General features: G+C 37.2%; 2 pseudogenes; both read left to right on the forward strand.

Moving 5' to 3' along the window:
• Positions 1-1,419: 1,419 nt before the first annotated feature.
• The window catches only part of LOC141396320 (low-density lipoprotein receptor-like), a 72,990-nt pseudogene continuing 47,736 nt past the window's right edge, over positions 1,420-26,673 (forward strand).
• Positions 4,587-5,848, forward strand: LOC141396321 (tubulin alpha-1 chain-like; annotated as a pseudogene).

The following is a 26,673-nucleotide window of genomic DNA, read 5'->3' on the forward strand; positions in this document are numbered from 1 at the left end:
TTAGACGTGGTTCTAATATGGACTCAATCGGTCCGCTCCTTCGGGTACCTCCCAAACAAAATTTGGGAAAAGTTCAGTTTAGGACCTGCTCTCGAATCGCCTTGATTTTATTCTGTAGCAACTTGTATTCTCTGCCCCCCATACGACGGTACACGTTTCATCAGGGGCAAGTCCATACTTCCTGAGAAAATACTCCGAAAGCTTTAAAAAACCCCTATGGCACCATGTATAGAGGTTGGAGCGCAAGATAACTCTCGAACGGATTTGCCGATTCTGTCCAAAATTTGGCCTTCGTAATATTTTGTTCAAACTTAGTTTAAGTTCGAAGATAAGCCACATCGGTCCACTCCTTCAGGTACCTCCCACCCCAAAAGTTAAAAAAATTTCGGAAAAATTGTGGACAAGTTAACTCTTGAAGAGAGTGACCGATTTGGTCCATACTTTACACATCCTAATATATCTACCAGATATAGATCAGGTTCGAATATGGACTATATTTGTCCACTCCTTCGGGTACCTCCCACACAAAATTTTGGATAAATTCACTTTAAGACCTGCTCTCGAATCAGTTTGATTTTTATTGAAGCAACTTGCATTCGCTGCCTCAATTACGACAGTAAAAGCTTTTTCAGGGGCAAGTCCATACTTCCTGAGAAAACGGGTCAATGGGTGTAAAAAACCCTATGGCACCATATGTAGTGGATACTCTCGAACTGATCAACCGATTTGGTCCAAAATTTGACCATCGTCATATTTTCAGTCATAATTTCAGTTCGAAGATAAGATAAAGCGGTCCCCAACTTCCGGTATTTCTCCCGAATATTTAAAAAATGTCACTTAAATGATATGCACGATATATTTTGGGCGAATTTGGCCCAAACTTTGAATCTCCTAATATTTTGTCCAAATTTAGTTTAACTTACACTAAGGTGTCTCCCCCACATTTATGCCTAAGTGCAGTTTAAGTTCTGTTTACAGCGATATTATGTTATGGAGAAGTCCATGCTTCCTGGCATAAGGGTCCAAAATTTATACGATGACCCACTGAAATGACTAGTGGGCTCGATATATATCGAAAAGATATAACTCCCAAAATAAAATCCACTTCCATAATAGATATGTCGGTCTATTCCTGTAAGTACCTCCTCTGCAAGGCTTTTGAACTTTAATCCTAATCCACATTTTCATCCGCAAGTTAAAATGTCCAAAAAATGCCACAAAATACTGAAAAGTACCTAAATAAATTCGATTTGACGGTATATGAAACTTTCAATTCCCATAGGCTGAGGGTATATCTCTGTCGGCAAATACTTTTTTACTTGTTTTTTTAAATTCGTATTTTAAAAACTAATCTAAATTAAAAACACATTTCTTTGATTTATTTATTTATTTATTTATTTTGCAGAAATAAAAACATGTTCACCGCTGGCCTGGATGTGTGATCAGAGCAAAGATTGTTCAGACGGTTCCGATGAGGCTTCATGCAGAATTTGTATTTGTTAAATATTTTCGAAATTTGTTTTTCGTTTACTTTGTATGTACTACACATACAATAACAGCCTGTTTATGAATGTCGATAAGAAAATGAAATCGTATGAAAAAAGCCTCCAAAATCGAGTGTGTTTTTGAAATTTGTATTTTTGTTTTGAAGCAAAAGCAAAGAAATAATTTTTTCAAAACTAAAGTTTGGGGGTGTTTCATGCGCACACATAAAAAGGCGGTAAATGTTTCAATACACCCATTCAACACACATATACACAATCCAAAAAACGACAAGGTTTTTTTTGAGGTAATTTGTTTTCCATTTGATCCCAAAACCGTATATATGACATTTTATGGCGGTGGGTTAACGTTAACCCATGCCACCACAGGGATCTTTATCTCCATAGTAATTTATATGGGGCCAAAGGTGCATTTAAAAAAAAATCTAAACTCCACATTTATGGTCCAACCGATGAACATTTTTTACCAGTTTATTGTTGTGGCTCAAAAACTAATCCTACAAAAAATTGTGAAAATCGGATCAGATTTCGATATAGGTATGTAGGGCTGTATCAAAATCTGACCCGAATTTGACAGTTTTTTTAGGATTGGTTTACTAGCCGAAACAATGAACTGGTTAAAAATTTTCATCGATTGGACCACAAATGCGGATTGTGGAGAATTTTCGTGAAAATGCACCTTTGGCCACATACAAATTACCTTGGAGACCAAAATCCCTCTGGTGGCACGTATAAACGTTAACCGATCACCATAAAATTTCATATACAAGGTTTTTGGATCAAATGGGAAAAATTTAGGGGGTAGGTGTTTCAAAAAAAAAAAAAACTTTGTAGTTTTTTGGGCCGTCCCACAGAGGGGAAAGTTGTGTTAAAATTTGATCAAAAGCCCTAGAAAGCTCATTTATAGTCGGATTGATATAAAATTTTGCACAAAGCATATCTTCTGTACAAGGATTAATCCTATAGAAAATAATGAAAATCGGTCCAGATTTGGATGCAGCTTCCATTTATCTTCGCATCCGATATGAGATAAAAATGCACCAAAATCACTGAAATTTGACACATGCAACCTGAACTAGTCAACAAAAAACATTGAGCCAATTTTCAAACAAATCGGTACAGATGTATTTATAGTCCCATATACATTTATTTCATTCCAAATTTTATTTTTTGAAACTTACTTAAATTAAATTTTTCTCAATTCACATGAGAAAAGCCGTGAATATTTCTGAATAATGCAGACATATTTGATAGGTGTTGGTTTAGTCTGATAAATAAGAGCCCCTGTTATAAGGCGGAGCAAAATTTAGTGTGAATAAATCTTGCAATTCCATACTAAAATATTTCATATTTTAGTTGAGAAAAATTAGATTTTTTCGGAATGGCGCAAATATGCACAATTTTTTATGATTGAATCTGATATTTGAGACTTAAGCGCATAAAACATTAGAAGAAACTATGGTCGGGAAACGACGGGGAAATAGACTTTTTCACTATTGAAATTGTAGTAATCTTAAAAAATTATCATAAAAAATTGTTATAAAGAGGATATGTATCACCATTATTAAAGAGCAAAGATGTAAAATAAATCTGAAAATTTTAAATGCTAATCTTGTTCTGAGACTGTACAAAAACAATAAATCTTGAAAAATATAAATTTTGGCGGAAATAATGTCATTTTAATGTCCACCTAATTTCTTAGTTTTCGAAAATTTACTTTTTGTTTTCAGTATGGCTGAGTTCAATCGACTGCTGCATTGGATTGGTTAATCTTACAAAGTCGAGGATGGGTATAGCAAATGTAGAAAAGAGTCTTGTTGCCGTTTATCAACATTTTTTTCATAAAAAAACGATTTTCATATTTTGAGTTTTGAGCAACTTTAGACCTATGTTTCCCCTCTGTGCGTCCCAATGTACACTTTAGATATGTTTTTATACCCTACACCACACTGTAGTAAGGGGTATTATGTCTTTGTGCATTTGTATGTAACATACAAAAGGAAACGAAATAGACCCATAGTTCCTTTTGGGGATATACATATAATCACTTTCTGAGTCGATTTGTGCATGTCCGTCCGTCCGTCTATCCATGTATTTTTGTTCGCAACGTACAGGTCGCATTTTTTGTCCGATTCAGCTGAAAATTGGGGAATATAATTTTTTTTTTTTTTGCTATAGGAAGAACGCTATTGCTTTTGGTGAAAATCGGTTCAGATTTGGATATAGCTCTCATATATACTTTCGGCCGATTTAGGTATTTGCTGCACCAAACACGCTATATACGCCCGATTTTGGAATATGTGATTTAATTCGATCTGAAAATAAATGTGTCAAATTCCATCGACATCGGTTCAAATTTGAATATAGCTCCCATATATATTTTCGGTAGATTTGAGGTACTCTCTGCACCAAACACGCTATATACGTCCGATTTTGATGAAATGTGGAATGTGTGACTGAACTCGATCTAGAAATAAGTGTGTCGAATTATATCGAAATCGGCTCAGATTTGGATATAGTTCCCATATATATTTTCGTCCGATTTGACGTATTTGCTACACCAAACACGCTATATAGGTCCAATTTTGATGAAATTTGGGAAGTGTGACTGAATTCGGTTTAAAAATAAATGTGCCAAATCTCATCGAAATCGGTTCAGATTTGGATATAGCTCCCATGTATAATTTCGGCCGATTTGAGGTATTTGCTGCACCAAACACGCTATATATGTTTGATTTCGATGAAATACAGAACGTGTGACTGAATTCAGTCTAAAAATAAATGTGCCAAATTTCATCGAAATCGGTTCAGATTTGGATATAGCTCCCATATATATTTTCGGCCAATTTGACGTAATTGCTGAACCAAACACCCTATATCTGTCCAATTTTGATAAAATTTGGATTGCGTGACTGAACACGGTCTAGTAATAAGTGTGTCATATTATGTCGAAATCGGTTCAGATCTGAATATAGCTCCCATATATATTTTCGCCCGATTTCACCTATTTGCTGCACCAAACACTCTATATCTGTCCAATTATGATGAAATTTGGAATGTCTGACGGAATTTTGTCTAGAACTTGAGACGTAAAAACAAACTTTAATTTGATACTTTCTGTGTGTAGTTGTTAAAAAAACGAAAGCTCAAAATGCGTGAATGTACCTCTATCCATGTCGGTCAAGCTGGTGTCCAAATTGGTAACGCCTGCTGGGAATTGTACTGCTTGGAACATGGCATCCAACCTGATGTTCAAATGCCTTCTGATAAGACTGTCGGTGGTGGTGATGATTCTTTCAACACCTTCTTCAGTGAAACTGACGCTGACAAACATATACCCCGTGCCGTCTTCGTTGATTTGCAACCCACTGTAGTCGATGAAGTCCGTACCGGCACCTACCGTCAATTGTTCCACCCTGAACCCTGATCACTGGTAAGGAAGACGCTACCAACAACTACGCTCGTCGACTTGGTCTTGGGCTGTATACGTAAATTGGCTGATCAATGTACCGGTCTCCAAGGTTTCTTGATCTTCCAATCCTTCAACTCCTTGTTGATGGAACGTTTGTATGTCGATTATGACAAGAAATCCAAATTGGAATTCGCCATCTATCCAGCTCCCCAAGTCTCGACTGCTGTGGTTGAACACTTTGACTGCGCCTTCATGGTCGACAATGAAGCCATCTACGACATTTGCCGTCGTAACTTGGACATTGAGCGTCCCACATACACCAACTTAAATCGTTTGATCGCTCAAATTGTATCCTCCATCACTGGTTCGTTGTGCTTCGATGGTGCCCTCAACGTTGATTTGACTGAATTCCAAACTAACTTGGTTCCCTACCCATGTATCCATTTCCCCTTGGTCATCTATGTCCCCGTCATCTCGGCCGAAAAAGCCTACCATGAACAATTGTCCGTTGCCGAAATTACTGGACCCGCCAACCAGATGGTCAAAAACTTGTGTCCAAGGATGTCAATGCCGCCATTGCCACCATTAAGACCAAGCGCACCATTCAATTCGTTGACTGGTATCCCACAGGTTTCAAGGTCGGTATTAACTACCAACCACCCACTGTTGTGCCCGGTGGTGATTTGGCCAAGGTACAACGTGCCGTCTGCATGTTGTCCAACACCACTGCTGTCGCCGAAGCTTAGGCTCGTCTCTATCATAATTTCGATTTGATGTACGCCAAGCGTGCTTTCGTCATTGGTACGTCGGTGAGGGTATGAAAGAAGATGAATTCTCCGAAGCCCGTGAAGATTTGGCTGCCCTCGAAAAGGATTACGAGGATGTCGGTATGGATTCCGGTGATTATGAAGGTGAGGGAGCTGAAGAATATTAAAGCAGCCAGTCAATAAACAAGAAATTGAAGAAGTCCCATTGAAGATTCTAACCTCAGCTGAAAATAATTTTTTTTAAACAAAAATTCCAAACAACTATGACGAATCAATCAAAATTTTAAAAGATTTAAAAAGAAGATGATAAGAAAAGACTAACTGAAAAAAATAAAACACAAGAACACGATTGCAAATCTATAACAGCCAAACTATTGAGATTTTTGATCAAACATTAAGACAAAAAATTGAAGCCAAGACAATAATTAATCATAGAGCATTGGAATGCTCCTTCAGGCAGTTTTGGCCTTAAGACAGTGCAAATATTTCAGAAAATTTCCATAAATGAAAAATGTGCACTGTCTCAAGGTGGAAACTACCTGAAGGAGCGTTCCAATGATTTACGACGTACTACAGAGTTCCTAATTATTGTCTTGGCTACAATTTATGTATTAGTGTTGGATCGAAAATCTCAATGGTTTGGCTGTATACCAAAATCTCCACAAAACGTGAATAAAAAACTTCAAGTCAAAATCGACAGGCTCGATTTTCACCGTAGACATAAGCACTAGTGGACTTTTTTGCTTAGTACAATCCCAGGAATAAGAAACGAGACGCGCCCATTAAGGTTTTCAAATTGAAACGGCCTAATACATACATACGTACATATTTCGATTTTTACGTATGTATGCCTTCTTCAAAATGCAACATATAAGAAGGTTTGTGTTAATTGCCTATGGAATTTTCTAATTTGTATACCCTACACCACAACCTGAAAGTTTGTTTTTCGAAAAATTCATGTAACACCATGCAGTATATCAAAAATAATATCGCGATGAAATAAAGCGATTTTGAGATGTGTCTCCACCCATCCGTCTGTCCGTTCATTAAAAATTGTATGCACGCTACAGGCCGCAAATATGAAGCAATCTCGACGAAATTTTATATGGAGGTCGCTTTCAGACCAGTTTTTGGTGATGATCGTGAAATATTAAGGGAGTGAAACAAAATTTGTATACAATTTTGTAGCGGATCGCAATGGCGCGAAATTTTAAGCAAGGTTTGGGTTTACGACAAAGAAGTAGCTTGTTATTTAACGTAATAATCAGATAATATTTAGCAGGTTAAATGGACTTTTGTGTGAAAATTGAAAGTTGTCAGTGGAAACTATATTAAACCAATGTAAGTTATATTATGTTGATGTACGTGATCAGAACACAGAGTTACAGTCCGTCATATTCAGGGATCCTCAGTTTTAATTGTTGGTAGTGTAACCTTAATCACGCTAGAGATCGCAGTTATAGTTCAATGCCGACAAATGTTTGCACGAGGTAATAATTTTGGTCAAGGTTAGTGCCAATAATTGTTGAATAATTATCGGATAGTACTTAGCGTGTAAAATGGACCATAACCTTTGTGGGAAAAGTATCCAAATTTAATTTTTTAGGGTTTTTTAGGTTTTCACGATTTTGCTTGGAAACCACAAGTCCTATTGAAATGGGATTAGAGCAAACGTTTTAGCTGTAAAAATTCTCTACAAGATTGGCCTCTATGACATTTTCGTAGGTATTACCATTTTTATACCCTTAGCATCTATGCTAACGAGGGTATATGGTAAAACCCAAATTTTCTTAACGATTCCATTTGAAAAAAATTTAAAAATGTTTTGTCTACTTTTTGGCTAGCACATCTACGATTTCTGATATATAGGTTAATGAAAAAATTCTGGTTTCAAACCTGTTTGAGTTCAAAAATTGACCGAAGCGCGCAAATGTTATAGCGGTTTTTATTGTCTTATAATGAAAAAATATTTTAAAATTTCTTATTTGTTGTATTGAGAAAATGTATGCATATATCAGTAACAGCATTTGATATCCATCCGTAGACGCACCATAATTTCTAAAATTTGTTTTTATTATCGCGGAAAATCAAAAAAATCAAATCTAAGTTATACTGCCACAGAGTCCATATAAACCTCCAAAGAATAAATTAAAAATACGTACAGAATCTAGACAACGTGTAAAAATGTGAAACCAACATTATAAACCTTGGCTTTATAAATTGCATAGTATAGCAACAACAAATAGAAAAACTTATTGTTAAAATATTATTCCAAATATATATTTGGTTCGGTTAGAATAATGGTAGCCAACATATTTTTCTCTTGCTAACTTTTGGGGGTGTCATTGTGTGAGAGCCATCCCAATAAACCAAAAAAGCTTGAGAATTATATCATAATAACCTTACCAACATAAGGCTTAAGCTTATAAAAGTCTTGAGAAATTTGTTGTTAAAAGCTTATGTCATAATTATAGTATAATCGAAACGGAACCGTTGTTTGTAAGCTTACCCTTGTAATTGTAGAAGAAGCTTAAGCAATTAATATTGTCTTAAGCTTATCCTTGTAATTGTAAACCAAGCGTACATATACTCTTTTAAATTTTTATTAAAATTTTATTAATCCAGTTCATATTTTGAGATTAAGTTACAAATTAACAAAATGTGTCTTGTTTTTACATCATTTTTTAACACAATTTCCAATCTCTTTCCTTTAAATACAACAATACTCTGCAGACATACTATAGAAAAACTAATCTTAATGAAGACAATTCATTCCCCAGTGATTTCTAATATTAAATGTTCTTTTTATTCCCACTCTCTCCCTCACCACTCTGTGAATTTTTTAATTAATCATTTACCCCGCAATACAAATTAAAAAACCAACACTCTTACAGATGATACCTGTCGCTCTGATGAGTTCATCTGCAGCAAAGGACGTTGCATACAAAAACGTTGGATATGCGATCACGATGACGATGGTGGTGATGGGTCGGATGAAAAGAATTGCGCCAAGGTGTCATGTTGTGCTCATGAATTTACCTGTTCAAGTGGTTGCTGCATTCACAATAAATGGAAATGTGATGGTGATAGATTGTTATGATGACTCAGATGAAGTGGTGAGTAATGTTCAGATGGATTTCTTTAATTTTACGAAATTTCATGTCACAATAAATGGAAAATGGAAATATGTATAATATAAAAAGTAGTGCTGCTGTCGAGTTTTGTTGCAGCAACAAAGCCAGTGAGCGACACACATTAAGACAATGAGAACAATGAGAAACAATTGCTACATGAAAAATCCATTTATATTTTCAAACTGTTGCAAGTTTTGTCATTGTTTTGAGTTGTTAAAGAGTTGGCAGAGAACAGAACAGGAGTTAGTTTAAGTTTTAAGTAAGATATTTGTTATACTATGGGATGTTGGTTAAAAATTGGAAAGTTAGAGAAATTCAATTTACAAAATAAAAATTTTGTTTTTTTCGAAACAGACTTCTCTCATATCAAAATAGTTTTTTTTTACAATTTTTTTCAATAATTGTTTATACAAAGGGAAGATCTTTCCTATAGGAAAGATTTCATCGGAGATGAATTTTCCCATAGGAAAGTTCTTCAGAGATGGCTTTTCCTATAGAAAAGTTCTTCGGAGATGGCTTTTCCTATAGAAAAGTTCATCGGAGATGGCTTTTCCTATAGAAAAGTTCATCGGAGATGGTTTTCCGATAGAAAAGTTCATCGGAGATGCCTTTCCTATAGAAAAGTTCATCGGAGATGGTTTTTCCAATAGAAAAGTTCATCGGAGATGGTTTTTCCAATAGAAAAGTTCATCGGAGATGTCTCTTCCTATAGAAAAGTTCATCGGAGGTGGCTTTTCCTATAGAAAAGTTCATTGGAGACGACTTTTCCTATAGAGATGACTTTTGCCATTGCGAAGTTCATCGGAGATGACTTTTCCCATTGTAAAATTCATCGGAAATGACTTTTCCCATTGGAAAGTTCATCGGAGATGATTTTTCCTAAGAAAAGTTCATAAAGGATGACTTTTACTATAGAAAAGTTCATCGGAGATGATTTTCCTATAGAAAAATTCATCGGAGATGACTTGTCCTCTAGAAAAATTCATCGGAGATGACTTTTCCTCTAGAAATGTTCATCGGAGATGACTTTTCCTCTAGAAAAGTTCATCGGAGATGACTTTTCCTAAGAAAAGTTCATAAAAGATGTCTTTTACTATAGAAAAGTTCATCGAAGATGACTTTTCCTATAGAAAAATTCATCGGAGATGATTTTTCCTAAGAAAAGTTCATAAAGGATGACTTTTACTATAGAAAAGTTCATCGAAGATGACTTTTCCTATAGAAAAATTCATCGGAGATGACTTTTCCTCTAGAAAAGTTCATCGGAGATGACTTTTCCTCTAGAAAAGTTCATCGGAGATGATTTTTCCTAAGAAAAGTTCATAAAGGATGACTTTTACTATAGAAAAGTTCATCGGAGATGATTTTCCTATAGAAAAGTTCATCGGAGATGACTTGTCCTCTAGAAAAATTCATCGGAGATGACTTTTCCTCTAGAAAAGTTCATCGGAGATGACTTTTCCTCTAGAAAAGTTCATCGGAGATGACTTTTCCTCTAGAAAAGTTCATCGGAGATGACCTTTCCTAAGAAAAGTTCATAGAAGATGGCTTTTACTATAGAAAAGTTCATCGGAGATGACTTTTCTATAAAAAAATTCATCGGAGATGACTTTTCTTATAAAAAAGTTCATCGGAGATTACTTTTCCTCTAGAAAAGTCCATCGGAAATGACTTTTCCTATAGAAAAGTTCATCGGAGATGACTTTTCCTATAGAAAAGTTCATCGGAGATGACTTTTCCTATAGAAAAGTTCATCAGAGATGATATGACTTTTCCTCTAGAAAAGTTCATCGAAAATGACTTTTCTTATAGGAAAGTTCATCGGAGATGACTTTTCCTCTAGAAAAATTCATAGGAGATGTCTTTTCTTTTAAAAAGTTCATCGGAGATGACTTTTCCTCTAGAAAAGTAGTTTCCTCTAGGAAAGTTCATCGGAGATGACATTTCCTCTACAAAAGTTCATCGGAGATAACTTCTCCTCTAGAAAAGTTCATTGAAGATGACTTTTCCTCGGAGATGACTTTTCCTCTAGAAAAGTTCGTCGGAAATGACTTTTCCTCTAGAAAAGTTCATCGGAGATAACTTTTCCTCTAGAAAAGTTCATCGGAGATAACTTTTCCTAAAGAAAAGTTCATCGGAGATGACTTTTCCAATTGGAAAGATTATCGGAGATGACTGTTTCCATTGGAAAGTTCATCGGAGATAAATTTTCCCATTGGAAAGTTCTTCGGTTATGAATTTTCCTATTTGAAAGTTCATCGGAGATGACTTTTCCCATTGGAAAATTCATCGGAAATGACCTTTCCTATAGAAAAGTTCATCGGAAATGACTTTTCCCATTGGAAACTTTTCCACTTGGAAAGTTCATCGGAGATGAGTTTTCCCATTGGAAAGTTCATCGGAGATAACTTTTCCCATTAGAAAGTTCTTCGGATATAAATTTTCCTATTTGAAAGTTCATCGGAGATGACTTTTCCCATTGGAAAATTCATCGGAAATGATCTTTCCTATAGAAAAGTTCATCGAAAATGACTTTTCCCATTGGAAACTTTTCCACTTGGAAAGTTCATCGGAGATGACTTTTCCCATTGGAAAGTTCATCGGAGATAACTTTTCACATTGGAAAGTTCATCGTATATGAATTTTCCTATTTGATAGTTAATCGGAGATGACTTTTCCCATTGGAAAATTCATCGAATATGACTTTTCCCATTGGAAAGTTCAACGGAGATGACTTTTCCAATTGGAAAGTTCAACGGAGATGACTTTTCCCATTGAAAAGTTCATCGGAGATAACTTTTCCCATTGGAAAGTTCATCGGATATGAAATTTCCTATTTGAAAGTTCATCGGAGATGACTTTTCCCATTGGAAAATTCATCGGAAATGACCTTTCCTATAGAAAAGTTCATCGGAAATGACTTTTCCCATTAGAAACTTTTCCACTTGGAAAGTTCATCGGAGATGACTTTTCCCATTGTTTGAGTCGGTTGACAGCACATAACATGAGTATTTCCTTGTCTATACGATAATTTGTCTATGATCTTTTAAGCCATAACAGAATAAATATAATCTCCCAATACTAACAAAAACGCTTTCCTCCTGTTTACTACACCAAATTTTTATGTTTAGAATTCTTCTCATTCCGGTTCCCAGTTCCACTCCTGCTTTGTTCAAATTAAATAGAGTGAATGCGCCTTTGCATTTTAACCTAAATAAACTCGGACCGCAAAACCATGAAATTTAGCTTTGCTATCATGTATAAATTAACCCCCGGCTCTAACTTTGGTGATGCAAGGGCATTCTGGCTTTTAAATAAACTGCAAAAGGCAAGCATGCACATTTTTTTCTAAAACACAAATACAAACAGCAGTCAATTGCATTTTCTCGCACACATAGACAAAAGGACAAATTCTATGCGTGTGTTGTGGTGCTGGTAACCATACCAGGATATGGTATTCATACTTCAGAAGAAGCAGAAAAAGAAGCATGCAAGTATATTCGCCATACTGGTTTACTTTATTACTTGGGAGTGTCTCGTATCCAGTTAGGGGTATCAGTAGCTAGCCCTTGCATTTGTTATCCCTTTTACCCAGAAACCCTTTCACCAACATTTCTCTGTGTTTGCACAAGATGGCTGTTAATTTCATTACTGCGACTCATTGTTATGCTGGAAAGAGAATCAGGAAAAAGAGAAATGTAAACCACCAGGACCACACTAAGCACAATTCTGTTCTTTATATCGTTTATGCTGGCCCATTTGTGCGTAAATGTATGTATGTCTGTGTTTGTTTGTGCTACGCAGATCTTCCTTGCATTTCCTTTTAAACACAATTAATGTTTGTTTCCAGCCATGTTCACCATGTCGATACCAGCAACCACATTAAATACGCACACACATACATACAGCCAGAGTGCAGTAGTGGTGGTGATGTTGGCACGACAGTAACAAAGTTTTATGCTACGGCTGTGGTTACCATCCCAACCGGCCATCCATGTAGTCAAGTCATACGGCACAGCCAAGTCATACCGACCATAAAGATAATACATTTGTATTTGCAGACCACAACTGCAAATGGTACTTCAGTGTTAATAAGAAAATATTCTAAAGGACGATGCTCCTGTGTTTGCTCCTCTTCTCTTTGTTTTCTGCATAAAGATGGTACAATGGAATGAAGAGGCATCAAGTGTCTCCATATTCTTTGCCTGTGTGGAAGGTGTATTTTCTGTTTTTGATATTTATTCAATTAATTCAATTGTATTAAAAAATTATATTACCCGTATCAAAATAAACAGCGATGGTCAAAAGCCAACAGTAGCCGAATATCAAAGAACAGCGTTTTCAACGAATGGAAGTCCTTAAAAGCAATACTATGAGGGTGAAAATGAATTTTCGAGGAAAAACTTTCCTATAAGATGAAGAGAAGATGAGTTTTTCTACAGAAAAAACTAATCGAGTTGACTTTTCCTATTGAATACGTAATCGAAGATGACTTTTCCTATAGAAAAGTTAATCGAAAATCAATGAAAATGACTTTTTCGAAAATGACTTTTCTTATTCAAGATCATTGCTGATAAATTTTCTTATAGAAAAGGTCATCTAAGATGACTCTTTTCATAGAGAAGTTCATCGTCGATAACAAAAAGGTCATCGAAGACGACTTTTCTTATAGAAAAGGTCATTGAAGATGACTTTTCTAATAGAAAAATTCATCGAAGATGACTTCTTATCGAAAATGTCATCAAAGATGACTTCTTATAAAAAAGGTCATCGAAGATGACTTTTGTTATAGAAAAAGTCATCGAATGTGATCTTTCTTATAGAAAAGGTCGTCGAAGATGACTTTTCTTATAGAAAAGTTCATCATCGAAGACGACTTTTCTTACAGAAAAGGTCATTGAAGATGACTTTTCTTATAGAAAAGGTTATGATGTAAGAATCACCGAAGATGACTTTTCTTATAGAAAAATTCATCGAAGATGACTTTTTATAGAAAAGGTCATTGAAGATGACTTTTCTTATAGAAAAGGTTATGATGTAAGAATCACCGAAGATGACTTTTCTTATAGAAAAATTCATCGAAGATGACTTATAGAAAAAAGGTCATCGAAGGTCATCATATACACTTACCTGTATATGTCACTTACCTATATGTCTGTCAGTGGGAAGGTTATCAGAGATACATTTTTCTATAGAGGAGGACATCGGAGATAATTTTTCCTATTGAAAAGTTCATGGAAAATAAATTTTCCTAAAGAAAAAATCATCGAAGATGTTTTTATACCTCAGCATTTATGCTAACGAGGGTATATACATTTTCATACGGGCAAAATGTGCCTCATCGAAATAATGGTTTTTGACCGCAAGTATGTTTGGACGAAATGTGTTTCAGACTATTTGGAGTCGATTGAGCAATGTCCGTCCGTCAGTCTGTCTGTCTGGCTGAAGCGCACGATAACTTTAGAACGGATCAACCGATTCGGTCCAAAATTTGGCTTTCGTAATATTTTGCCCAAACTTAGTTTAAGTTCGAAGATGGGTTATATCGGTCCACTCCTTCCGGTACCTCCCCCACAAAAGTTCGAAAATGTTCAGAAAATTTGTACGTACGATAACTTTTGAAGGAAGTAACCGATTAGTTCCATACTTTGCAAATCGCGAAATGACTATCAGACATAGATGAGGTTTCAATATGGACTCAATCGGTACACTCCTTCGGGTACCTCCCACACAAAATTTCGGATAAGTTTAGTTTAGGACCTGCTCTCGAATGGCTTTGATTTTTGTTTTAGCAACTTGTATTCACTGCCCCCCCATACGACGGTACAAGCTTCATCAAGGGCAAGTCCATACTTCCTGAGAAAATAGCCTGAAAGTTGCACAAAACCCCTATGACACCGTGTGAGGTGGTTAGAGCGCAAGATAACTCTCGAACTGATCTGGCGATTGGGCCCAAAATTTGGCCTTAGTAATATTTTGTCCACACATATTTTAAGTTCGAAGATAAGGCATATCGGTCCACTCCTTCAGGTACCTCCCCCACAAAATTTCAAAAATGTTGGGAAAAAATTTTCGTACGGTAACTGTTTAGGTTTGATACATTCCAGCTCAACTTCCCGAGCTCAGTCGATCACGGATGCTGATTGACATCATCGTGCATCACCTCAGCAAGTTCCCTCTGCGGAGACCGTAGAGTGTTGATGCTAACGAGCGGTGGTTGTTGAGTTTTCTCTCATTGGAATATGTAAATGTAGTAGTATAAATCGACTCAGATCCTCTGCGATCGCTGCAATCCTCTGCGATTGCAAGAACCTCTGCGTTCACTTGTCGATCAACCGTTGAATAGTTAACTTCGCGTAGTAACCCAAACGTCTTCGCGTTTACTAACCGGCCTCTGTCGCCACCACAGATTACAATTGGTAATCCTTTGTTGTATATTAACAGGCCTCTGTCGCCACCCCAGATTACAGAAGGTAATCTTTGTTGTTGTTTGAAAAGAAATACGATCAATAAACGGCAATCATTTATTATATTTAAACTGATACTGCTTTTGTTGTTTTATTTTATTCTTTTCACCCCCACTGCTCATCATTCCTTTACTGAGTTATCGAAGCCTATGGATTTCCCCTCCCTCACCTAAACATTGGTCGCATCGAGCCAGATAGACGCCAGTATTGTTGTTGCTCTCTCTCTCTCTCTTGAACGAGAATTGAAGCTTTTGTTGTTGCTTTGCGCGGAGAAATCATTGGACCATCTCACGTCACATATCATTGCTATCATTAATTACATCAACAAATCACCATACTAACACCAGGTACGTAAACTCAGATTTCCATAAAAAGTGAGCTACCGCGAGTGTTAGTATTTTTCGTTTCGTTTGAGCATTAATATAAAAATAAATCGTTGGTCGAATTTCAATCTCCCTACGCGAGTGCATTAAATTCGTTGCCTTCATTCCCCCACCATACAATACAGTCCACACAAAACTTATTGAAATCGTAGTTGTACTGATTATCCAATGTCGCGGTGATCATACAAATCCAAATACGTGTTGTTGTTAGTTTTGTTTGATTTGCTCCAAGTCAATCGGTCTCACCATAATAACTAACACTCATAACTTCCAATCGTCGTTTCTAGCCTTGCAATTCCTAATTGTAGCTAAAAATCACTCTGGTCGACTATTAACATCACTTACTTACTTAGCTGGCCTTTTACAGAACATTTGTTCCATAAGCCGAACTAAGAAAAAATCTCCAATCCTCTCTGTTTGCTGCTGTATTTTCCCAATCTGGGATATGTAGCTTTGTGATATCTCGTTTCACTTGTTCGCTCCAACGAAGCTTTGGCCTTCCAGATCTGCGAGAACCTCCATGCGGCCCGTATTTATACGCCTTTTTAGCGGGTTCATCATCACTCATTCTTATAACATGGCCTAGCCATCGCAATCGTTGTATCTCGATTCGTTCAACTATATTGATGTCATTGTATAGTTGATACAGCTCGATGTTCATACGACGCCGATATTCGCCGTCAACACAGATTGGCCCGTAGATCTTTCGAAGAATTTTTCTCTCAAACACACAAAGCACTGCCTTATCTGCTTGGGCAAGTACCCATGCTTCGGAACCATACATTAGCACGGGTAGTATCTGTGTTTTGTACAGTGCTATTTTTGTTTGACGAGAGGTGACTTTATTCCTAAACTGCTTACTCAGCCCAAAGTAGCATCTGTTAGCCAACACTATTCTTCTTCGTATTTCACAACTGATGTTATTTGTTGTGTTTATGGCGGTGCCGAGGTAGACGAAGTCCTTTACTACCTCAAAATTATAGGTACCAACATTCACAGATGGTGCGGTGTTTATGGACATATTACGCGTCGATACCATCAACTTGGTTTTTACGCCGTTTACTGCCAGACCAACTTTAGCAGATTCTCTTTCGACTTTTGCAAAGGTGTCAGTTACTTCTTTTACCGATCGACCCATGATGTCAATGTCGTCGGCATAAGCCAGTAACATGTGGCTGTTCGTGTATATCGTTCCATTTCTTTTGACCTTCGCGTCTCGTATGACCTTTTCCAGTAGGATGTTTAATAGAACACACGACAGGCCGTCTCCTTGTCTGAAACCTCTTTTGGTAGTAAACTCTTCGGAGAGGTTCTTTCCAATTTTAACTGAGGATCTCGTCTCAGTTAATGTCATTCTACAAAGTCGAATGAGCTTTGCAGGAATACCAAAATCAGACATAGCTTGGAACACCTTTGAACGTATAGGGCTGTCGAATGATGCTTTATAATCGACGAAAAGATGGAAGGTGTCGATCTGCATTTCTTGGGTCTTTTCCAGGATTTGTCTCAAGGTAAATATCTGGTCAATGGTGGATTTGCCAGGTCTAAAGCCGCACTGATAGGGTCCAATAATTTCATTGACCATAGGCTTTAGTCTCTCACACAATATGCCAGATACTATCTTATATGCAATAGGGAGCAGACTTATGCCCCTATAATTGGAGCACACAGTCTTATCACCCTTCTTGTGGACTGGACATAGGATGCTCACGTTCCAATCGTCGGGTACGCGTTCTTCCTGCCATATGGTGCTAACTAGCTGATGCATACACCTTATCAGCGTGTCGCCTCCGGTTTTGAACAGCTCGGCTGGTAGGCCATCTGCTCCTGCCGCCTTATTATTCTTCAGCCGGTTTATTGCTGTCCTTACCTCATCTTGGCTGGGCGGTATACATTCAATACCATCATCTGGGATTGGATCTGTGGTATCTTCGCCGTCTTCACTGCTATCGGATACCAACAGTTTGGAAAAATGTTCTTTCCATATCCTGAGCACACTATCTGTATCAGTTACCAAATTACCTTGTTGATCTCTACAGGAGGATATTCCTGTACCAAAGCCATCAGTTTGATGCTTCACTCTTTGGTAGAATTTTCGGACTTCGTTCTGTCTCCTGTACATCTCCATTTGTTCACACTCCCTCTTTTCCATTTCTCTCTTTTTCCTGCGGAAAAGACGTTTATCCTCTCTCCTTTTCTCCCGATACCTCTCTCGTGCGCTACGCGTTGCTACTGATTGTAAAGTAGCCCTATATGCCGCATTTTTTTCTTCGGTAGCAGCACGGCACTCCTGGTCATACCACGGATTCTTTGGTGGAGGTCTCTGGTATCCAAGTACTGATTTTGCGGCTGTTTGCATGGAGTGGGCAATATTTTGCCATTGTGCTGATATGTTATCGGGACGAGAAGCGCTATCATTAAGCAATTGGGTCAGTTGAGTGGAATATGCTGTGGCTATCAGTTGTGTTTGCAGCTTGGCGATGTCCAACTTTCGTGTTGTGTCTGTACCTTTGCTGCAACGAGGTAATGGTCCGAATCTATGTTTGCTCCTCGGAACGATCGTACATCCAACACGCTCGATGAATGTCTTCCATCTATCACAACGTGATCAATTTGATTTATTGTTCTTTGGTCTGAAGACAGCCAAGTGCCCTTATGAATATCGAGATGCTTAAATCTGGTACTGCTAACTACCATGTTTTTTGCCGCTGCGAAGTCTATCAGCCTCATTCCATTGTCTGATGTTTCACTATGTAGACTGAATTTCCCAACTGTTTGTCCAAAGATATTCTCCTTTCCAATTTTGGCATTAAAATCGCCTCGAACAATTTTAATGTCATGGGCAGGACAACGGTCATATGTTTTTTCTAAGCTCTCGTAGAATATATCTTTGGTCTGTTCGTCCTTGTCTTCGGTTGGGGCATGAGCGCAGAAAAAGCTGATGTTGAAGAATTTTGCTTTAAATCGAATTGTAGCAAGTCTTTCATTCACTGGGGTGAAGCTGGAGACCAGATGTTTTAACCTCCGACCAACTACAAAACCGCAACCAAACTCATGCTTTGTGTCATGGCAGCTATAATACAGTGCGTCACCTTTAGGTGTTGTTGTGACATCTTTCCCAGTCCATCGTATTTCCTGTATGGCAGTAATATCGGCTTTGTACTTTCCAAGTACGTCTGCCAATGCGAAGACTGCACCTTCTCTATAAAGAGTGCGAACATTCCAGGTGCAGATTCGCAGATCATGGTCCTTAAAACGTTTGCGGGGTTCGTCAACTTTAGAGGGGTTTGTTTTTCTTTTCTTTCGTTTTTTCATAGTAGGCTGAAAGGCCCAAACCCAAGTTTTTAACGTTCTTATGGGTGAACGCGCGGCACATGTTAGCTTACTACCTTTAACGGGTGTTAAAGGCAGTTCCCCAGGTGACACCACGGGGAGGTCAGTGTCCACTTGAGATGAAAGAGGGACCAAGATAAATCCTGGGCTTTGCCATGTTAAAACCGGTCAGGACCGTTCCTTGGTATCTTCCATCTCCTACGTCACCCGAACACTACGTGTGTTAATTATTTCGTTCCTCCATTTGAAACCCTAGTTGTTGCTAGTTTTATTTTGTTGTACTGATCACCCTACGTCACGTTGATCATACAAAACTTCTTCGTTTTTCTTCATAATATCACTCAACTCGTTTAGTTGTTGATCTCATTTGAAAGGCCGATACCTTTAGTGAGAATTCGCTGTGATATTTACAAAAACAAAACTCATCTAATCTCCAATCGGTAAATAATAACTCTCATTGCACCGATTGTTGTTGTTATTCCCCAGGGTTTTTCTAACGAAGCCCTTCTGTTGAGAATTTGCATTGGCAAATTTACACCAACAACATAACACACATTGTTACACTTCATATACATATTGTCGTTTGGTTTATTTTGTTGTTGCGATCCTCGCCAAGCAAAAATATTTGGCGTTGTTTTCCCCCTCGGTTTACTTAAAACCCTTTGAAAATTTGCACTGCCAAATTTACAATACAACGCACCATCCAAATTCTCTGCATTTGATTTCGTTGTTGTATAGATCGTCCATCACCAACAAAACACATTCGTTTTTCTATTCTCTTACCTTTGTCGGTCAGGTATTTATTCTAATTTGAGAAATTACATGGTAATTCTACCAACAACTTTCGCGCCCTTTTAAGCGTTCCTTAGAAAACCGCTGCTGATCCTCAGCACTCACTTGCTTGGTCGTTTGCAACGTCTGTTCTTTAGTGGGAGCTTCGCTGCTTACACATGTCCATTTCTCTGCTAGCGTCGCTTGTGTGGTTAGCACAGTGGGGTAAGATAGTACAAATAGCACAGTGGGGTAAAACAGCAAATTGTTTTTTTTTAATAATTAATTTTGAAAATTATTTTTCGATAATTTTTTGAAATTTAATTAATCGGTAGTAGGGTTTTTGGAATTTTTGGACAAATTCACCCTACACTCGACATTTATTCCACATATTTCTAGTAGAGAACATACGTGAAAATTATTTATTTTTCGGCATTTTATATTGTTTTTGGAGTTTTTACTTACAAATTTTGGAAAATTGTTTGACTTTCCGTAGGGAATTTGGTATTTTTGGACAAATACACCCTACTTTTGGCATATCTTGCACCAACGTGTCAACCAGATAAGATATATTTCTTACAAATCATTTTATCTGCGTTGATTTTCTTGGGCAAATATTTCTTTTTCGTACAAATACCTTATTTGTCGTTGGAATTTCAACAAATACACCCTATCATTGACATAGTTCACCTCAACATACACCCTACACTTTGTATTACCATATACAATCTCATATATTTGGGATTTTTTTGCAATTTCACCAAATTAAAGTAGTTCTTGTTCGCCCTGAGGAAGTTTCTTTAAATTTTCTCCTATATCACCCTACTTTAATTTCAAATATCACCACACCTTGCTATTTTTCTGTGGAATTCGTAGAAATTTGGAGGTTTTTTTGTGGATATACCTTATTTCCTTTGAGCTATAGCAATTTGTGCTTCAACTGAATATCCTTTTTACAACATTCTTTGCATATTCAATTGTAGATTTTCGCTGATTTGTGCATTTAAACTCCGAAATGTCAGTCACCCCACACACTCGTTTTGTTAGAGCTTCGGAGATATTTTTGAAATTTGTAGCATCCTTTGAACGGATTGATGAGTCCACATATAATGTCTTCACTCTCGAAATTCGCAATTCAGAATTTCAAAAATTGTGGCACAAAGTCAAGTGCGCTTATGATGAGTGCAAAAACTACCTCACGACATCCGAGACTGCACAGGCTGATGTTTTTGATGTCGTTGAGGAAAAATATGGTACATACTACATGGCCTATATCCGCTGTTTGTCTAACATTGACAAACATCTTAAACGCCTTAAGTCTTCAGGCACTGAAATTCTTTCACCTGCTATAGTTCCACCAGTCTTACTACCTCCTCTCAATTCTAGTTTGCATAAGAGTTCTCCACCTAGTGTTTTGTTGAATGTTCCTCCAGTAGCACCCCCATCTAATCTATTATTGGACACAACTGTCTTACCTGTTCCTGTGCAGTCTACTTCTCCCTCCGTACCTGCTCCACCTGAAACTTCTTGCAGTACATGCAATTGCCCTAGTGACCCTGTCGGTACTCATAGCTTCTTGTTGCCACCCCTTGATATCGATGTGTTTAGTGGAGACTTCATGTCTTGGCCCTCGTTTAGGGATATTTTCACCACCCTATTTGTTGAAAATTCACGTCTGTCAGACGTTAAGCGCCTCTGCTATTTAGTGCAGAAAACCTCCGGTGAGGCTCGCGAAATCGTTTCGAGATTTCCACTCACCAATTGTAGTTTCCCTTTAGCGTGGAAAGCTTTGTCGGATGCGTATGACAATAAGCGCATCGTGGTGAACAACTATATCAAAACCTTGTTTGATATTCCCACTTCACCTCGCGAAACAGTTTCGGGTTTGAAAACAATCCAGCGAGGGATTAATAGTTGCCTCGCTGCAATGGCCGTCTATGACGTCATTACGGATCATTGGGATCCAATAGTTGTTTATATTTGTTTGCAAAGGTTGCCAAGGTTAACTTTGACTCTGTGGGAGCAAAGTATCAAAAACAAGTCGTCTTTGCCTTCTTGGAAAGACTTAGATGCTTTCCTCACAGAGAGGATACAAACACTGATGTGTGTCCAAAACTTGTACGGAAATCAAGTCACAAAATCATCAACTACGAATGTTGCTCCATCAAGATCCTCCAATAAATTGTTGTCGGTACATAAATCCAAGAATATATTATCCCTTCGATCCACAAATTTGTTGACAAACACTTGCCCCAATTGTCCTAATCAGGGACATGTTCTGCGTCTCTGCCCTAAGTTTACTAAACTATCGTTTGAGGACAAATTCTTGATCGTAAAAAAGCATAACTGCTGTATAAATTGCTTATCTCCTGGTCATGCTGTTAAAAACTGTAACAGCAAACATAGTTGCAATTCCTGCAAGCAAAGGCATTACAGCCTTCTTCACCGGCCACCAATTAAAAAAGTTATTGCTTCATCATATTCGAAGACCTCTCCGGCTTTTACTGATGTCAAAAGTCGAGAACTTAATTCTACTTTTTCGCACCCAAACCACTCTCCGGCTTTTACAAAGGTCAAAAGTCGAGTGTTTACTTGTTCTTTGTCACGCCCATGCACATCTCCGGCTTTTACAAATGTCAAAAGTCGAGAAACTGCCGACAAAAACAAGCTAAATCCGGTTCCTATCGTTTCAATAGATAATAATGTGCTCCTGGAAACTGCGAAAGTGAATATAGTTCACAATGGCAAATCGGACACGAAATTGAAATCGACCACTTTATAAATCACCAAGTGCATAATTGTTAAACATAATAACTTAAATCGCTCGCACACTATCTTGAAAGTTAATATCGGTATATTGTACATAGCTCACTTAGGAATCTGACTTTACGTTCTTTCCTAGCATTTGAATCGAATATATTCCAATTTTGTAATAAAATGCTAGACAATTGGTCTAGCATGGGAGGCGGAATGTTTAGGTTTGATACATTCCAGCTCAACTTCCCGAGCTCAGTCGATCACGGATGCTGATTGACATCATCGTGCATCACCTCAGCAAGTTCCCTCTGCGGAGACCGTAGAGTGTTGATGCTAACGAGCGGTGGTTGTTGAGTTTTCTCTCATTGGAATATGTAAATGTAGTAGTATAAATCGACTCAGATCCTCTGCGATCGCTGCAATCCTCTGCGATTGCAAGAACCTCTGCGTTCACTTGTCAATCAACCGTTGAATAGTTAACTTCGCGTAGTAACCCAAACGTCTTCGCGTTTACTAACCGGCCTCTGTCGCCACCACAGATTACAGAAGGTAATCTTTGTTGTTGTTTGAAAAGAAATACGATCAATAAACGGCAATCATTTATTATATTTAAACTGATACTGCTTTTGTTGTTTTATTTTATTCTTTTCACCCCCACTGCTCATCATTCCTTTACTGAGTTATCGAAGCCTATCGATTTCTCCTCCCTCACCTAAACAGTAACTTTTGAAGGGAGTGGCCGGATTAGTCTATACTTTACACATCCTAATATATCTACCAGATATAGATCAGGTTCAAATATGGACTATATTTGTCCACTTCATCCAGTACCTCCCAAACAAAAATTTCGGATAAGTTCACTTTAAGACCTGCTATCGAATTACTTTGATTTTTGTTGGAGCAACTTGCATTCGCTGCCTCAATTACAATGGTAAAAGTTTTTCAGGGGCAAATCCACACTTCTTGAGCAAACAGCCCGAATGGTGTAAAAACCCCCTATGGCACATATGTAGTTTCTGGAGATCCTCTTCATGGTCATTGTCGATCCATTCCTTTAAGTATTTCTCCGCAAAACTTTTGCTCTTTAATTCTAATCAACATTTTTGTCGGTTCATACGCCCAACATTTTTAAAACCCTCTAAGGACATACCTTTTTTGGAAAAAATTGTTTCAATGTACACAGGCTGTGGGTATATCTCTGTCGGCCAAGCCGACTGATACTTTTTTACTTGTGATACCCTACTCCACAATGTGAGAAGAGTATTATAAATTTGTTTTGCCAAAAATGCAAAATATTTGTCGTAGACCCCCAATATTATATACCATTTTTCATATCTCGACGAGATAAAGCGATATAGCGACGTGCCTCCGTCCGTGTGTCCGTCTGTCATTATAAATTGTAATCAAACTCCAGGCTGCAATTATGAACCCTTCGTCACGAAATTTGGTATGGAGGTCGGTTTTGCATCAGAATAGATCGCTATTGTTATTGGTGATGATCGTGAAATATTTAGGGGGTGAAATGGACCAAAAACAAAATTTTGATCCGAATTTGTATCTGCTCTGTAGGTCGCAATCCTAGTCCGATCAGCGAAAAGAAGCTTGCAATTTTACATGATGATCAGATAGTTTTTTACCGGGTAAAATGGACCGAAACTTTTGTATTAAACATTATTAAAACAATTTAATATACCAATCTTATATCTTTATTCCTTTTTGACGAATTCCGCCCACGTGAGTTGTTTTTGAAAGACGATCTCTCGCCATTTCTATAGATGCCAATTATGTTGATGTACGTGCTCAGATAACAGACTTACAGCCTACTATATACAGATATTCCACAGTTTTAATTGTGTGTATAGTATCCATAACAACGCTAGAAGTGTTCTCAGTTAAAGTTTAATACTGACAAATTTTACACGAGGTAAGAATTTTGGTCAAGGGAAAATGCCAACAATTTGTGGGAAAATATCCAAATTCATTATAGACGACCACCAGGTCTTCGTATAGACGACCACCAGGCCTTCTTCTTACCAGAAGAGCACCACCTATTTTATAGATGACCACCAGTATTCTTATAGAAGACTACTATTCCTTCTTATAGCAAACCACCAGGTGTTCTTGTAGAAGAACGCCAGATTTGTTTAGAGAAGACCACAAAGTATTCTTTTAGAAGGATATTGGGCCTTCTTATGGAAGACCACTAGGTCTTCTTTCAGAGGACCTCCATGTCTTTTTATAGAAGACCTCAAGGGCTTCTTATAAAAGAACTCCAGAACTTCTAATAGAAGACCATAAGGTCTTCTTATAGAACCCCACTCTTTTATACACACATATATAAATTGTTAAAAGCTTATTCCGCCTTAATATATGCTTTAAATTTTGTTATGCCTTTAAACAACTTTCATTTAGTATGGACCACATAATCGTATGTTAAAGTTATAGTTGTTGACCAGAGACCGGAACAAAATAAGTTTATGTTGCTTGCTAGCTGGGGTAGGTTTTTGGTAGTCGGTTGGTTGGCGTCTTTATGTTGTGGCTACATAAATCTTAATGGTTTTTCCTGGGGGAAGTTTTTATGCAATTTTAAATGCTACGGTTTTGTATATATTTTTATGGAAGTTTGTAGAAGGGGATGCAAAAAGAACAATGCAAAAAATCTCTTGCATATTTTAAACAGTCCTTTATATATCAACAACAAAATGGCAAGAAGTCTTGAAATATTGGTGATATTTTTTTGACTGGAGTCTCCTCTTGTTGTGGAGGGAAAGTATTGTTTGTATGAGCCATAGTGCCCAGAATTGTTTATTAAATAGCTTTAGTGGGTTATTTTATGTTTGTCGTATTTTTATTTTTTCCCTAACAGTTTCATAGCCAAAGCTAGCCAGTCATTCATCCAGCTAGCCAACCATCCAGCCAGCCAGTAATGTATAAATTATGGACTCCCTTTGGATAGTAGTTTTTTTATTTGCGTATAGTTTGTGTTGCCATTTTTCTGCAATTCCTCCACTGCATCCTTTGTTTAGGGAAATCGTTTGTTCTTTTTTCACAATTGCATTTTAAACGTTCACGTTTATTTGCCAGGATTTCTGTGAGGGAAGACAAGGGGAAATTGCATTCATCACTGTGTGGTTTATAATTTCAAGTTGTTTTGTTGTTGGTAATACTTTTGTAAATATTTACAACAATCATAACTGATGATTACTTTTGCTATTATTTCATTATTAATGGTAAATAATTATTGTAATGTCCTTTTTAAAAAAGGCTACTAATGACCATAAATCATTTGTATGGATTAACGGGACAGGTTTTAATGTCCCATATGAAAAAAATCGTAAGTAGAATCCATAGCATATTCACAGTCTCTTTCACAGAAAGGGGCATTCAGAGGCGTAAATGTTTGGAGCATATTTTAATGGAATATGTCGTGGTTATTTCAATACTGAATAATTTTTGACTTCATGCCAAATTCTGAGGAAGACTGAATAGAGGTAGATGAATGGCCCTGTAAGGTCGTAGGCGATTACAAGGACACAATATAGTCAAAGGCGTTATAGACTCGGATGTTAAAGTCGTAATAAACTCAAACGTGCCGAGCTTGATATTATCCCTAACTGACAATATCAATACCGTTAGATGGCGCGTTAATAATTTTGAGTGTTTGTTTTTCGACCTGCCTAAAACCAATACTGTTACCTGCTAACCACCATCTTTTTATAGTCGAAATATTCACTTATTTTCTTTCTTTCATATTTCTTAAAATTAGGCAAACAATTGAATAACATTTTCCATGACCCAATTAAAAGTCTCAGCATTTCTAGCATCATCCATCCATTCATTATCTGAGAATAATACAATATTTTTTATCCATTACAATGGACTCCGTTCTAATTTCTCATTGCCATAATAATTTAAATTGTTTTTGAAGTGTCCTCTTAGCAAATGGCCAGCAGCGCTTTGCCGTCATCACCTAAAAGTACACAACAAATTTGACAATAAAAATGTATCCTGTAATTGTACATCTAGTTGGCTTGAAATTATTAATTACTTTTGAATTGTAGAAAAGAACAACTCAAGAGAAAGTAATTTGACAATTTGTTCTACAATTTCACAAATTGTCATTTGGAAAGAAAATAATTTTCATTTC

Source organism: Musca autumnalis, unplaced genomic scaffold, assembly GCF_047663935.1.
Source record: "Musca autumnalis isolate F117 unplaced genomic scaffold, ASM4766393v1 scaffold_230, whole genome shotgun sequence".
Classification (NCBI taxonomy): domain Eukaryota; kingdom Metazoa; phylum Arthropoda; class Insecta; order Diptera; family Muscidae; genus Musca; species Musca autumnalis.